The sequence below is a fragment of the Pteronotus mesoamericanus genome, unplaced genomic scaffold (assembly GCF_021234165.1).
Source record: "Pteronotus mesoamericanus isolate MK-2021 breed Mesoamerican mustached bat unplaced genomic scaffold, CSHL_Meso_final contig_180, whole genome shotgun sequence".
NCBI lineage: Eukaryota > Metazoa > Chordata > Mammalia > Chiroptera > Mormoopidae > Pteronotus > Pteronotus mesoamericanus.
This window is the reverse complement of record NW_026555076.1, coordinates 3503234-3520810: the sequence shown is the minus strand read 5'-3', so window position 1 is coordinate 3520810 and position 17577 is coordinate 3503234.

Sequence of the window (17577 nt, the reverse complement as noted above, 5' to 3'; positions counted from 1 at the left end):
TTCTCCTCAGCCAACTAAGCCCACCCCCATATATCAAAATATTATAAAATATAAAAACATGATGAATATAGTCTATTTGTCTTGAAAAGACTGGCTTGATCAGGTGGCCAAGGAAAAGTAAATGTACCTTCTGAAAGTTTTTCCTTTAAGTTTTCCCAAAGCCAAGATTCCTATCTTAGATGTTGACATAGATGTAGTCTCAAGCTGGATACAGTCTAGGGTGCTGCCTTCCCACTCCTGGGGTGTATGCATATTGTTGTCTCTTATATTTCTCTAGCACTTTCTTATATTTTCTTGTGCTGTTCTATAATCTTTACCTATAAATAGAAGCCTATGGATGTGTGTTTTGTGGTGTCTGGTGGTCCTTTCAAATTTTTGAAATATAAGAAAATATTTGCAGCTTTACATCATACTAACTAATGCATGTGGTAAGATGAGTGTGCTTGAAAATACAGTGATGAAAAATAAGCCAAACTGAGGGTCAAATAAAAAATCTGAAGTATGAGAAAATGAAGGATCTTGCGTCATAGGGAGAAAATTCAAGCAGTAAATGGGGTAACATGCAATTGGAGACCTAGAAGAGGGGGAGAAAGACCTAGTGTAAAAACAGCAATAAAAACAACTTAAATAATGCAAGGTTAATAAAAACGATTAGCTAGCAGTCCAAGAAGCTCATTAAAATGGAAACGGGACTACCAATAAGATAAAATATACATAAAAATATTGAAAAAAACAATGAGGGAGACAATCTTGAGATTAAAAACAAGAAATTTTACAGAATTCTCAGAAACAATGTAAGATGAAAACTGATTGAATCTTTAAAGAGCAGAAACAGATTTGCAAACCAAAAAAAAAAAAAAAAACCCCAAAACTGTTAACCCATAATCCTATATCTTGCCAAGTAATCCATAAACAATGACGTGAAATAAAATAATTTTTAGGAAAAAATGTTGAAAAAATGTATCTGCCAGCTTTCACTACGAGAAATTATAAAGATAGTTTTTCAGGTAAATGAAAAATGATACAATGTAGAAAATTTAATGTACACAAAGGAACAGAGTATTAATATGCTAACTCTATGGGAAAAGATATAACATATATTTTTCTAATTTTTGGTATTTGTAAATGGTAATTGACTATTTAAAGAAAAGTTAAAACAATGTATTTTGTAATTTGTGATGTAGGTAGTAGTTACAGCACAGGACAGAAGAGAAATTTGTGGTGTACATGTTATAGCAGTATTAAAACAGATTCAGGTTAAAGATGAATCTTGCAGGTCCATGAAGGAAAGTCATATAAATAATGAAATAAATATAGATAATCAGTGCCTCTAAAATGGAATGCTAAAATTATTTAATTAATCCAAATTATGTTAGAAAAAAAGAAAAAATGAATAGATGAAGGAAATAGGAAACAAATAACAAGATGGTGAGCTTGAACCCAAACCTGCAGATAATTAAATTAAATTTAAATGGTCTAAATACTCCAAATAAAAAATGGATCTTCAAATTGGTTAAAAAATAAAAACCTAGCAACATGCTATTTAGAGGAAACACACATAAAATATAAATACATAGCTAGGTAAAAAGTAAAAAGATGAAAAAAGTGTAAGGTGTTAAAATGGTACTATTTTAATAGCAGACCGTGTATTCTTCAATATAAACATATTTCTAAAAAGCAACATTTATAGTATGAAGTAATTACATTATCACAGTTATATAAATGGTAATTCAGCAATAAGACAAAATATGCCATTCATAAGTGTTTCAAAATATATACACCATTAATGATAGAACTGAAAGGAAACATAGATGTATTGTCAATTATAGTTGAAAACTGCAACTCCTATCTCAAGACAGACTTTAAGTTGCACATGAAACGTTAACCAGTATAGAACATATGCTAAGCCAGAAAAAAAATCTCAATAAAGTTCAAAGAATTAAAATCAAATAGTTTATATTTCTGTTGACTAAAAAAGTAAATAAGCTAATATACCCAATAGTGATCAGTTAAATAATATTAATGCATAACCCATAGGCCAAAGAAAGTAATCACAATAACTATAGATATTTTTATTGAATGATATCAACCGCTTATCAAAATTTACTGGATTCACCTAAAAGAGTGATATATATATAATTTCAAAATTATATATAGTTAAATGCTTGTATTAGTTATATTAGTAAAGGAGAAATATCTAAAATCAATGATCTGAGTTTTAACCTTAGAAAAACAGAATAAAAATAACAAGTAAAACATGAAATATATAAAAGGAAATAAACAATAAAAGTAAGATTAGAATATGAAAAACTGTCTTGGAGATAGTCTGATTTAAATGAGTGGCAAAATAAAGTAAAAAAGTTAAACTAACAATTGGGTGAAAGAATTACAGTATAGGTCCTGCAGTTGTAGTGACTGTTATGAACCAATTCTTGTCTCTGCTTTGCTTAGAAAAAATGGAAAGGAAAATATAAACTGGTGCAGCTGCTACAGAAAAGAGTGTGATGCTTCCTCAAAAATTAAAAATAGAATAACCATATGATTCAGCAATACCACTTCTGGGTACTTATCCTAAAGAAGATGTCAAAAAGAGATCTCTGTGCCCCTATCTTCACTGCACCATTATTTACAGTAGCCAAGGTATGTAAGTAACCTAAGTGTCTATCAATAGAGGTGAATACAGAAAATTTGGTATATAAATACACAATGATAATTAGAGGAAATCCTGTTATTTGCCACAACATGGATGAACCATGAAGACATTATGCTTAGTTAAATAAGTCAGACAGAGAAAGACACATATTGTATGATCTCATATGTGAAATCTGAAACAAACCAACCCACAAAACATCCACAATATCCCATAAATAGTGGCCAGAAAATAATTACATGTCCCAACACTGCAGCCATTAAAATATAAAAAATCTCCTAGATACACGATTTAGTAGTAGGAAAAGCAAAGTGTAGGACAGTATGAAATCATTAGTGTAAAATTTTAAAAATGATACACATGTATTTTTCCCTCACTGTACCCACTGTAAAAAAATATGGAAAAAGAGAGATTTTTGGATCAGAGAGGAAGGAGAAAGATTTTTGCTTTTCATAATATTTTTATTTTTAAAACTGTAGAATAAATGAAGTATAACCAAAACCTAAAACAAAAAATTTTTTCTTCTATGTGGTGTCTTATGATTAAGAGTATAATTTATCTGAAGTTTATTTGAGAATAAGGTAAAGAGCTGAAATGATTATTTCCCAAGTTGTCAATTTTCTCAACACTATTTGTTATCAAATCTTTCTATTGATTTGCAATGCTTCCTTTTAATTCACATCACTTTTATAACCATAGAAACTTTGGTTTTGGAGTTATTGGTTATGTGCTTTTGATGTTGACTCTTGTTGAGCCAATGCTGTTCTGTAAAGTTGCTGTAGCTTTAAAATACATTTTAATATATATTAAAGCAAAACAGGACAAATTACTAGAAAATCACATTGTACCAAAAATACACAAATATAAATAGGAAAAGTATGTATAATAATACATATCATATACATATATATGCTGTGGTAGTTCCAGAAAGTATCCTATCCAGCCATGTAATATGAAAACTAGAGATATTTACTGAAGAAGATACAAGATACATAGAACAATGACACCTCAGTCCCTGTCAAAGTAGGCACCTTGGAGCCCGACACAGTTTTCCCCTTTACCATCAGCTGTCCCATTGTATTTTAATGAATTTCATCAATGGTCTGAAGTCTCTTTCCTTTCAAAGGTGATTTTAGTTTTGGGAAAAGCCAGAAGTTGCAGAGCACCAAATCTTGGCTATAGAGGATCTGAATCACCTGGATGATTTGATGTTTCACCAAAAAACTCTGTATGAGATATGATACATGAGCGGGTGTGTTATCATGATACAGCTGCCAACCAGCTTGCTCATAGCTGCAACCTTCTGAATCATCAGAATAATTTCCATGGAAGAATGTTCAACCTTAACTCAAAATTTGATGCAGATTCATTGCTTTACTCTTTCAGTCATTTTGAATGCCACAGTCACACAGTACACATGCTCACTCAACAGCATCTACCACCCCCACTGACTAGTACAGTGAAGTCATCATTGTTCACATATGAGCATTCCTGTCCACTCACTTTGGCTGCCAGGTTACCTAGATGTCCCACAAACTGTTCTCGCTATATTAATAATGGCTGAATGTGTTGCAGGCAGGCCTTGTACACATATATACACACCACATATATGTTATGTATTCATAGATATGTGTGTTTGTGTATAAAACGTGGGGCAAAGTAGGTTTACAGTTGTTTGTATGGAAAATAATACCATAATTAATAAATAATTATACAAGAATAAACTATGTTTCATGTATTCACAATCATAATCCTATTTCTGTCCTAGCCTATATGCATATGAATTGCCATATATATGGCATTCAACCTGTAATTTTAAAAACATCACCACATACAAAAACCAAAACAAAACAAAACAAGAAAAACCTTACTGGTGAATTTATCGAACACTTAGAGAGTAAATATTATCAATTTTAGACAAACTCAAAAACAGGTAGAGAAAAATCTTCAGGTCATTTTATGACATAACCTTGATAGTAAATAAACCTTTAACGTACCTATAGGGAAACATAACTATAGAATAACATTCCTTATGAGCCTAAATGTTAAAACTCTTAACAAAATACTAGAAAATAGAATCTAGCAATATATAAAACATATACCCTGAGCAAGTAAGCCTTACTCAGGAATTGAAGGTCAGTTTAACATTCTAAAAATAATGTATATCATTCACTATATTAATTAAAGGAAAATTCATATCTGTCAATAAATGCAGATAAAGCAGTTGGCAATATATGAATACAGTTATACCCAGATTGACTTATCACTCTATTCCAATCAAAATGTCACTAAGCACCTTTTTAGGAAATTGAGATGCTGATGCTAAAAATCATATTGAAATGCAAAGGATCTTGAATGCCAACTTAATTAAGAAAGAGAAGACCAAAGTTGTAACCCACACTATGTGTTGTCAAGAATTTTTATGAAGTTACATTAATGACAACAGCAAGATACTGATGTTAGGATAAATATGGATATCAATGGAACACAACAGAGTCCAAAAATCGACTTACACTCATATGATTACATGATTTTTGACAAAAGTTCTAAGGAAATTAAATAGGGAAAGAATAGTATTTTTAAACATTTTATTTATTTTATTTTTAGAGAGATGGGAAGGGAGGAAGAAAGAGAGAATTATCAATGTGTGGTTGCCTTTCACTCGCCCCCTACTGGGGACCTGGCCTGCAACCCAGGCATGTTGCCCTGACTGGGAATCAAACCTGTGACCCTTTGGTTTGCAGGCTGGCTTTCAATCCACTGAGCCACACCAACTAGGGCTGGAATAGTATTTTTAATAAATAATGTTGCAACAACTGTATGTCTATGTGAGCCAAATGGATTTCAAATCTTGCACTGATATTATCTCTAATGTAACATTAACCTAAATGCCAAATTAACACTAGAAATGTTTAGAGAATAACATAAAGGAAGATCTTTATGACCTTATGAAAGATAAGGATGTCTCATTCAGGACACAAAGAGCAATAACCATTAAAGAGGAAAAATAACTAAATTGTACTTAATAAAAGTAATAATCCAAATTTTAAACTTTATGTGTGTCTTCTAACAGAATACTAAAATTAAAAGGAATGACATTACTAAATTTGAAAGAAAATAGAGGAACTGAGATTCTTCTATGTTGCTGAGGAGCATATAAATGTTAGAACCATTTTGGAAAACAGCTTGGCAAGCTCTTATTCATTTTAATAATCCAACAATTTCACTCCTATAAATGTATTCAAGGCAAATGAAAGATTATGTTTCTATAAACACATTGATATCAATGCTAACAGAAGTTTTTTTTTTTTTTTCATATTAGGCCTAAACTGAAAATACAAGTAATGTCCATCTACAGATGACAGGACTATAAATGGGTATTACAAACAATAAATGTATATCTGTGCAATGGAGTAGTACTCAGCAATAAAAAGTCATAAGTACTAAAGCACAATACAACATAACTGAATTTCAAAAATCACTTTGTGTAGTAAAAGATGCCAGATACCACAAATGCATATTTTATAATTCTATTTATATTTAATTCTAGAATAGACAAAACTAAGGTAATGTGACATAAAGTGCTGGCCCGGACCAGTAGATGAATGTTGTCTCTAAGGGACTATAAAGAAACTTTCTGTGTGGTGAATGTTTTATAGCTTATTTATGATGAAGGTTACATGAGTAAATATATATATGTCAAACCACATCAGATTGTAAACTTAAAATGTTTGCAATACTGTGTATACTGTTTCAAGTATACATAAGTGAAATTTATATACAGTTTATTAATTAAAGATGTCTTCAAATTTTAATAAATTTGATATTATTTATAAAGTCAAAACATCACCTTCCAGACCAAGATTAATTAATCACCACCTGAAAATAAACTATAGTTTTTATCACTCATCTTGGCAGCCACATAAATTGCATTTTTATAATATCCAAAGGACGTCGATGTGCATTTGTTGGGGGGGGTCCCAATAAATATTTACAGGTTCCTTTAAAAATATAGGAAGCACAAGAGACTATTTCAGCAGCTTCCAGGAAAGCCTCCTAGAGTAGAATAGCATTTTTGTTGTTTTAGGTAGAAAAGTTACAGTGTCACAATAGCAGTTCTTACAGTCCGTTCATGTTGCCATCCCTTCAGAAGTTGCTATTTATTTTTCCGCAGTTCAGTGACTTGCGCCCATTTACTAATCAAGTCCCCTCTGAATCTGCTTCTGTGTGTTTCTCCACTGCTCTTGTCATCTAGTACCAAGTGCATCTCCTACAGTTGTTTTTCCCTTTTGTTTCTCTCTCACTTTTAATATGTCACCAATATAGAATTTGATTATTTTAAAAACGTGCTATTTAGTATGCTTATTATCGTTAACCCCTTATTTATATTTCTGCTGCATTCCATAGATTGTAAATCTAATGTTGAGAGACACATTTTTATGATTTATGTGTGTATTAATGTGTACATATTATTTTGTGTATATGATACGTAATAGATATAAATAAATATCTATTTCTAAAATAAGTTTAGAAGACAGTATAAACCAGTTGTATAGCTTTTCAATATTTATGTAATCATTTATACAATATTGGGCTAATTTCACTTTGAAATACTTAAAAGATTTAGTTTAAAATTTTTTTAATAATTATTTATTTATATTTATTTTTTTAAATTTTATTTTAATTTATTTTTTCAAATACATTTGTCTCTGCCTACCCCCGACCACTTTCCCTTGCCCCCTCCCTCCCTCCTTCCCTCAGCTCTTCCCCTTTGGTTTTGTCCATGAGTCCTTGCTATATGTTCCTTGACTCTCCCCTTCCCTTCCTTTTCCCCACCCCCGCCTCCTTCCCTCTTGTCTCTGTTGATTTCTTTTCCTTTCAGTGTTGCTGGTCTTCTTTTCCTTGCATCTTTGTATTGTTGGTTAGGTTCCACTTCTAGGTGAGATCATATGGTATTTGTCTTTCGCCCCCTGGCTTATTTCGCTTAGCATAATGCTCTCCAGTTCCATCCACGCTGTCGCGAAGTTTAGTAGTTCTTTTTTTCTCTCTGCTGCGTAGTTATAAGAACTACTAGTTACGCTTGGGTATATCCACACAAATACAGATGGATATGCATAGAAAAAACTCACATGCTCACATGATTAAAAATGTTATATAGATACATATATTTTAAAAATGTTATGCACTTAGTTTAAAGAATAGAAAGACAATTGAGTCTCACAAATTAAAGTAATACTTGAATGTCTTATGAGTACTTTTTCAGTTAGAATATCTTATATTTTCAATTATAATGCAATGTCTAGCTTGGAAGAACCAAAATCTTTTCCAAATATTTTTTAAGGGTTTTCTATTTATATTATATATACAATATTATTGAAGAAAATTATGCTATTGCTCCTTCTGCAATTTTATTTCAAGGTAATTTATTTTCATTAGATTTTCTTTTTTTCTGATAATTTCTATCAGTTCCTGTGAGTTTTGATGATGAATAAATTTCCTTCAATCATAGGAAGAAACAGAAACATGAGAAGCAAGGTGAATCCCACATAAAGGCAACATTACTTTTGTTTAAGTATAAATTTCTTACCACTCTTCACTTCAAAGTACTTTTAAAAGTTGACTCAGTAAACAAGACTTGATTTTTATTAGGAAGGTAAATATTGTTATACTTTTAACAAAAGTAGAAATTAAGGCTGAGATTTTGAGTCTTCAAAAAATGAAAAATGAAATAAAACTTGATTCTCATTGTTTTGTTTCATTATATTATAGAAGACATCAGCCCTTCTCTTAATACTCTGTTTATAATCTCTATAACCTTTTTTTTTTTTTTGGTCAGTGATACTATTTGTGTTAATATTTATCTCAAAGCTTGTATTCTTTCTGGGTATTGTTAATGGTCACAAAATTTTGTATAAGTGGTAGAGTTTTAGATAAGTATGTGGTCTTTGATTCACTTTATGCCAATTTAATTCAGTAACATTTATTGAGTCATATTTGAATCAGATACTGTGGAAAGTTCGGGGGGGTTAAAAAGATAAATATGACACACTATTTGCTCTCAAGGGCGCACAGTCAAGACATGGAGATAGTTGTGCAAGTAGATCATCAGGATAAAATTTTATTGCAATTTTGCAACATTTCCAAAATAAGATATTTACACAAAACACAGATCATCAACTTGAACGCATAAGGTATATTCTCAAAGAATATATGTTTTATATGGATTATAAAATAAGAGTAGGCTTTTTTCCCAGATGGAGCAGAGTGAGATTGGGCTGACAGAAGAATTTTTCAGGAGGCAGAACAGCATGTGCCAAACTAGGAATATATTACACAGTTGTGAGAAATGCAGCCTTTGTCTTGATAAGACATATACTATATTTATATAATAAATAAGACATATAATAAAAAAGACATATATTATATTTATATAATAAAGCGAAAGTAGGCAAAGTAGACATTTTGGAGTGTAACTCTTGACATTCTAATAAGCTAGTAAGCAGTGAGACCCATTGATAACATTAAAAAAAGCCAACAAACAAGTATACTATGGTTGTATTTATATTTTGGGTCAATCTCTGCTGAAGATAAAATAATCAAAATAAGACTTGATTTTTTTTCTATTATCTTCAGCAGAGATTGAGCCAAAATATAAAGCAATTTCACTGCTGGGATCATACCCTAAGAATCCTGAAATGCCAATTCAAAAGAACCTATGCACCTCAATGTTCATAGCAGCACAGTTTACAATAGCCAAGTGCTGGAAGCAACTTAAGGGCTCAATAGTAAATGAGTGGATCAAAAACTATGGTATATTTACACAGTGGAACACTACGCAGCAGAAAGAAGGAGTTACTCCCCTTCGTGACAGCATGGATGGAACTGGAGAGCATTATACTAAGTGAAATAAGCCAGAGGGTGAAAGAGAAATACCACATGATCTCACCTATAAGTGGAACCTAATGAACAAAACAAACAAGTGGGCAAAATATAACCAGAGATACTGAAATATAACCAGAGATACAAACTGACAGTAACCAGAGGTGAGAGGGAAGGGGAATAATGGGGGAAAGAAGGGGAAGGGTCATTAAGGAGCATGTATAAAGGACCCAAGGACAAAGCCAAAGGGGAAAGGATTGAGGGTGGGAGGTGTGGGTGGGTGGGGTCGGGAAAGCAGTGGCAGGACACAGAGGCAACTGTACTTGAACGACAATAAAAAAATGCAACAACAACAAAAAAAGAAATAAGACTGGATAGAAAGGTAAGAATGGAGCTTACTGTGGTTGAAATGAGAGATGAAAATATGACTTAAGTCATTGGAAATTAGGCAGGGGTTGATATTTAAAGATACTTATAGTAAAATCAATAGGATTCCATGAACCTTAGATATAGTAGGAGAATGGAGGGAGGATTTGGCGTCTCCTGTACTTGTGAGTTGAGTTAAATGAATAAATAAATAAATAGTTTACTCAAATTGGAACCATAAGAGGATAAGTAAGTTGAGAAGATTTTAAGTTTGATTTTAGACATGTTGACCTGGAATCTATACATTACAAAGCATTTTAATAATTGACAGCATGCGCTGTGCACTTGTAGATGAAATATTTGAACAGTTTTTATTAGACTCACATTTCATTTGTATAAAATTGTTACATTTTAATTAGGCAAATTACCTTTGTTTGAGTTATCAGTGCTGTCTAATATAGGTATTTAGATGCTATTGACCCTACCAAACAAGACTTTTGTCTTTTTTTATTGTTTATATGTTTCATTTTGGTATATTGTTACAGAAACAAATTTAATGAAGGCAAACAATGTTTGTTTTCAACAATTTGAAAATGTCTTTGAATTAAATTGTCTCAGGTTGGATTTGAAAAGTAAAATTTGAGAAAGCCTAATGCAAGGGAGAGAAAGAACAATTTGTTTCCATTAAAGTCATAATTGTTAGTTTATGAAGTTTGATATTGGAACTGTCTTCTCAACTTCTTCACTACATCCTGTGAGTGCAAAAAAAAAGTGCTGATTTCATTAAGTTAAAATTTGACATTGAAAGGCTTTACAAGTATATCTATTGCTCAATGTACTATTTTAAAAAGCAGAACTAACACAAGAAGTCACCTGCATTTAATGTGGTCATGCTTCCATTGATCATTATATTAACACCTCATTGAGCTGACAAAGTTAAGGAAAGGCTGAGTTAATTTCATTGATACTGTTATTCAGCTAGATATAAGTTTCATTAAAATCATTATTGGTGAATTTTATTTATATAAATAATTGAAAAGTGTGCTTTCTCCCCCATGTGCAATGTAACTCCCCCCACCTACCAATCCATTTCAGGCATAGACCAGCCTTCCCCTTGACCTTTCTCTCCTGATCTGGAGAGAAAATATAAATAACCTTTTTTCTATACAGGTTATTTTAAGACATAAATTATAGACCTGGCTCGTGTGGCTCAGTGGATCAAGTGTTGGCCTGGAAACCAAAAGGTTGTTGGTTTGATTCCCAATCAGGGCACAGACCTGGGTTGGAGCCCAGGCCCCCAGTTGGGGGCCGTATGAGAGACAACCTATGGATGTGTCTCTCACATATCAATGTTTCTCTCCCTCTCTTTCTCCCTCCTTTTCCCCTCCTTTCCCCTCTCTCTAAAAATAAATGAATAAAATCTAAAATAAATTTCTTATGATGCACTTTTTTAAGTAATTAATGTCATATCAATATATAGAGAAGCAGTTAATCACTTTGTTCAAATACTTCTAAATGTATGAATTATATTTTATATTACTAGAAATTTTTATCAGAGAAAATGAAAATAGCAATATGAAAAATGCCTTGTGGTATTGTCACAGTACTAGGGTTATGATTAATACTGGATTTAGGTATGTCTGGAACAGTGGAGTCATGGCAGGACGCAGAACACTCGTGGCTGAGATCTGCCTGTGGGACGGAGGCTGGCTTCATTCTCCACAGCCACCCCTGAGGTGACATTCATTCTTCCAATGAGAATTAGTCTTAAAAATGGTTCCTTTCATTTAGCTGCTTTAATACTTTGACCTACCATAAAAACAATATAACTTGGATTGTCATGTCTTTCATTTTTCAAAAATCAATTGTTTCTTCTTGTCAAGCAAAATCTTAGCATTCAGAAAGCACGCACATTCCTCAGGCAAAATCAAAAAATGGAATCTCTACAGGACTATTGATGGTCACTGAGCAAGGACACAAATAAAATCATTCTTTCCTTTGACCTGATATATATATATTTATATTTATATTTGACCTAGTATATAAAATATATATTTTTATTATATATACATATGTATGCATATATAAACACATATTTTAAACTATATTCTTGATTTTAGAGCCAAAATAACTCAACCTACACTTATTTAATTATATGATCATTATTTTTCCCACCTCCATAAAAAGAGGCCTACAATTTCTTAAGAAGTCATCAAGGAAATCCATAACCTGGAAGAATCAATAAATTGTTTTAGATTTCTTTATCTAATTATCACTCACACATTGTCTAAGCCACCCAGTCTTACGAAAAGCATGTACATGCAAACAGAAAGGATATAGAAATTCAACAGTGGGAAAAAAGTTCATTAGAGTTCAGAAGATATCATCATTCATTTTCTAGCTTGTTTGAGAATTTCTTTTTTCTAAAAAAAGAATTTTGTGATTTTTAAAAAATTTTTATTATATTTTTTCCATTACTATTTATTCCCCTCATATGCCCTCCCCCTGCAATCAACACACTGTTGTCCATGTCCATGAATCTTTTTACCTCTTTGCTCAATCTCTCTACCCCCTTATTTCTTCCCCTACCCTTAGCTGTCATCCTGCTCTCTATCTATGAGTCTTTCTCTATTTTTCTTATTACTTCAGATTGTTCATTAGATTCCATGTATGAGTGGAATCATATGGTATTTGTCTTTCACTGACTGGCTTATTTCACTTAGCATAATGTTCTCTAGGGAGAATTATTTTTAAGATGTTATTTATTTATTTTTAGAGAGATGGGGAGCAAGGGAGAAAGAAAGGGAGAGAAAAATAGATATGCGAGAGAAACAGACTGTTTGGAATCGAACTGGTGACCCTTCACTTAGCAGGCCAGCACTCAATCCACTGAGCCACACCAGCCAGGGCTCCAGGGAGAATTTTCAAAATGTCAGAAGTTAAAGAGAAAAAAAGAGTCAAAATTCTAAGACAGATCCTAGTGGTGAGTGGTGTCTCCATGGATATAAGACAGTGTTTTCAGCCAAATTTAAATGTCAATAAACAGAATAAATGAAAGATATGTTTCTTTTCATAGATAAGCCATGAAATGCAGCCAATTATAAACACTTCCATGACCTTCCTATTTTATTTCTACATGTCCACAGAAATACATGCTTTGGTCCTTACTCTCTATTTTTAAATGAATAAAAGTTTTTAGAGGTATCACTTTTTACTAAAATTTTACAGAAATTTAATGAGTTGAGCAAGCCTCCCTCCACTCTTCCACTGGTCATAGGTTTATCTTTCTTGAATTGAATAATTAATGCCAGCAAAAAAGTATACCTTCTCAATTAACAAAAAAAAATTGCCCTGGCTGATGTGTCTCAGTGGACTGAGCGCTGGTCCTTGAGCCGAAGGGTTGCTTTTTCGATTCCCAGTCAGAGCACATGCCTAGGTTGCTGGCCAGGTCCCCAGGAGGGGGTACATGAAAGTCAACCACACACTGATGTATGTTTCCCTCTCTTTCTTCCTCTCTTTCCCTCTCTCTAAAAATAAATAAATAAATTCTTTTAAAAAATTTTACAAATGCACAAACATTAAGAATATTTTTTGAAAGAGGAACTAGCACCATCGACACCTATAGAAAGAGCTTTATAAATGAACTGTTTGGGGAATAATGTATATGTGTTTTTTTTAAGCTGACTTTAAACAAACAAAGTAAATGATAACTTTGAAGTATCTATAATCCAAAACAAGTTTTTATCTCATGAAAAAGAATAATAGCTTACACAACAATCACCCTGAATATGGAATTAATAAGATTGCTAATATGTACAAGAGAAATCCAAAACACTTTCATAAATTTGCTGTATTTAGTTGGTATAGGTATTGATACTTAATCATGGGAAATATACTGGGATCCAAGCAGGAAGTTCAGAACAATCTTTTGACTTATGAGTCTCTGAGGAGGAATTGTTGGGAGGAGTTATATCTGATGCAATTCATAAAAGGTTCACCATTGACCTATAAGGCCAATTCTAGTCAAACAAAAGAAGGATAGGTAAGAAAGTCTCAGAATACCTGATATCTGGAGACAGAGTAGAGTGATCACAAAGTTTACATTGAGTTCAGGTTATCTCTTAGAGCAAAACAAAGTAAAAAGTGTGGGGATTATAAATCCAAATAGAGTCAATAATTAAAATTTGAAAGGTCTAGGTAACTTATTCTGGTGTTTCTGAAAAAGAAAAGGGTTGAACAGTTTAAGCATAGTAGAAGCTAACAGTTCTGACAAATTAAGAAGATTGACCCCAATTTCTACTTTGTACCATAGAAACTGCTTTTATGTAGGAGAACTAGATCCCATCACAATGGAAAGTCTAATTTCAAATTTATAGTCTATTATTGTTTTTAGTACATCAGTTTTGTGTGAATAATACATTTCTGTGACAACTTAGATAAATTTACAGGGCAAGCCGAGTTGCCTGAGTAAAGATTTTGAGTAAGGACAATATTTTTTTTTCGCCTTAGGTTGTTAATGGAAGGTGGGCCAGGTGATTGGTGCTATTTCAAATGCGTCATTTTAAAATATCCAATTATTTGAGATCTTTTACTTTCAAATGGTGGCCTAAATCATTTGAGTTGCATGAATAGCCTAGGGAAAATGATTCAGACTGTAAAGTATTAGAGTGAGCTCAAAGAAGCAGTTTTACAAAAGTTTTAGATGAATAAGGCCACAGCCATGCAAGGAGGCAGAGTTAACTTCAGGCGGAAATTAAGTCCAAAATGCATAATAGATCCAGGCTCACCCTCAGACAATAGGTTTGCACTATTGCAGATGGGAGCTGTCATAAGGAGAAAAAAGGATCTCAGTCTCTCTCTCTTCCTCCTCTTTTCCCTTCTTCTCTCCTTTCTGTTCACTCCAAGGCTTAAATTTGAGTACTTGCTATGGCAATGCTTTCTTAGTTAAGAATGTCATAATAAAGTGCCCCTCATGTAAATGAGCTTGAGAGTAAGGATAGGGGCTACTCCCACAATGGACAAATAATACAAATTATTAAAATAAGTGTAAAAGTCAGATTTGCTGAATATATACCAATCTCAGGGACCACTTTACTCCTCTTACCAACTTTTCACCTCCAAAATTTTTGAATGGAGATCTAAGGTGGCAGAGGAGCAAGTGGAAACTACACTTGTAACCTCCCCCAGGACCAACCTGGAATTAGAACTAAATTGTAGAGAAATCATCCTGAATAACCACCTAAACACTAGCTAGAGAGAAGCTAGTGTTTATAGCCAAGAACAGACAGAAGAAACCACTTCACCGCAAGGAGTCTAGTAGGGAGTGCAGAAGAGGCATGAGAGTGCTTGCTAGTGGCAGCTGAAGTGCCTGAGGTATATTTCAGCAGCCAGGGGGTTCCCCCTAAGAAGTATGATCTCTAAACCATAAGCGGAGTTTCCCAGCCTACTACACCGGAGCCAAAAAGGAGCCCAGAAAACACCCAGCTATGAAAAGCAGCAGAGTTTCTGTCTGCCAGGGAGAGATGGCTGGAGATGCAGAGAGCCTGCAAAAGGGCCAACATACAAAATATCATTTGTAGCCACTTATTCTAGGTGTCAGCAAAGGGAGGGCAGAGTGGACTATAGATGCTTGAGGAGAGTCTGGGGTTAGTGGCTTTGGGGAGGGAACTTAATGAATAGCTCCCAGGACTCCTGTGCTGAATCATTCCTCATACTGCAGAACCTTTCTCAGGCAGAGGACTCCCATCCAAGTGGCATTGGCCTGAGGGAAAGTGATAGCTCCACCCACAGGAATTACTCTGCCCCACCAGTGGAGCTTAATCCAGCCTCCATGAGTACAGCTTGAGGCTATATCACTGATTAACAACTAGGAAGTTCTCCGAGAGCTCTGAGACTTCAGCTGACCTTCTACCAGGCCCAGTGCTGATAAAAGATGGCCTTGGTGTGCAGCCTGGTCCTCTCTGCATACAAAGAAGCCCAGCAGAAGGACTCAAACACTGTGGATCACTGATAGCTCCAAACAGGTTGACCAGGGCCAGTAACAAGAAACATCTGACAAAGGCCTACACCAGAGTTTTGCAGATCTACCTAGTAGGTAGAAGCAAATACAAAGAAGCAGACTCTAAATTAAAGCACAAGAGAATAATCCAGAAGAAGAGCTAGATGAAATGGAGGAAAGCAATTTATCCAATAGAGAGTTTTGAGTAATGATTATAAGAATTCTCAACAGCATGAAAAAAGACAGAAACCACAAAAAAAAACACCACTCAAAAATAAAGAAGGCAATATCTAAAATAAATAATACACTGGAAGGAATAAACAGTAGGTTAGATGAAGCGGAAGATCAAATCAGTGATTTGGAAGACAAGGTAGAAAAAGAAAACACCCAGGCAGAACAGGAAAAAAAAAAAAAACTAAAAATGAGGAGAACTTAAGAACTATTTCTTACAAAATGAACAAACCACATCTGCATGATGGGAATGCCATAAGGAGAAGAGAGTGAGCAAGAGATCAAGAACCTATTTAGAGAAACAGTTACTGAGAAGTTTCCTATTTTGGTGAAGGAAAAAACACATAAGTCTAGAAAGCTAAGAGACTACAAACAAGTTGGACCTAAAGAGGCCTACACTGACATACATCATAATTAAAAATGAGAAGACTGAAAGAAAAGGAGAGAATCCTAAAAGCCACAAGAGAAATGTAGGAAGTTACATACAAGGGAGCATCAATTACACTGTCATCTGATCTCATTGGAAACATTTCAGGCCTGAAGGGAGTTAAATGAAATATTCAAGGTGATGAAAAACAAGAACCTACAACCAAGGCTATTTTACCCAGCAAAGCTCTCATTTAAAACTGAAAGGGAAAAAGGGAGCTTTCCTGATAAGAAAAAGCTAAACGAGTTTATTAGTGCCAGACCAGTACTGCAACAAATATTAAAGTGCTTGATTTAAGAAGAAGAAAAAAGAAAGGAAAAAAGAGAGGAAAATAGTCTAACAATAAAATGGCATGAAGTATCCACCTACTAACAATGACCTTAAATGTAAATGGCTTAAATGTACCAACCAAAAACACAGGATAGCTGAATGGATAAGAAAACAAGACCCATGTATATGCTGCCTCCAAAAGGCACATCTCAGATTGAAAGATATACACAGACAGGAAGTAAAGAGATAGAAAAAGTATTTCATGAAAATGAGAAGGAAAAAAAAAAGCTAGGGTAGCAGTGCTAATATCTGATAAAATAGATTTTAAAACAAAAGCCATAGCAAGAGACAGGGCAGAACACTACATAATATAAAGGGAATATCCCACAAAAGGATATAACCCTAATAAACATTAAACACCCAACATAGGAGCACTATGTGAAACAAATTTTGATGGACATAAAAGGAAAGATCATCAGAAATATAGTCATAATCAGATTTAACATCCCACTGAGTTCAATGGGTAGTTCTTCCAGACAGAAAATCAACAAGAAGACAGCAGCCTTATATGGCACACTAGAATCAAATGGATTTGATTGATATCTTCAAAGCATTTCATCCCAAAGCAGCAGAATATATATACTTTCCAAGTACACATGGACCCTTTTCTATGATAGACCACATGTTGGGACACAAAACAAATATCAATAAATTTAAGAAGATTGAAATGATATTAAGCATCATCTCTGACCACAA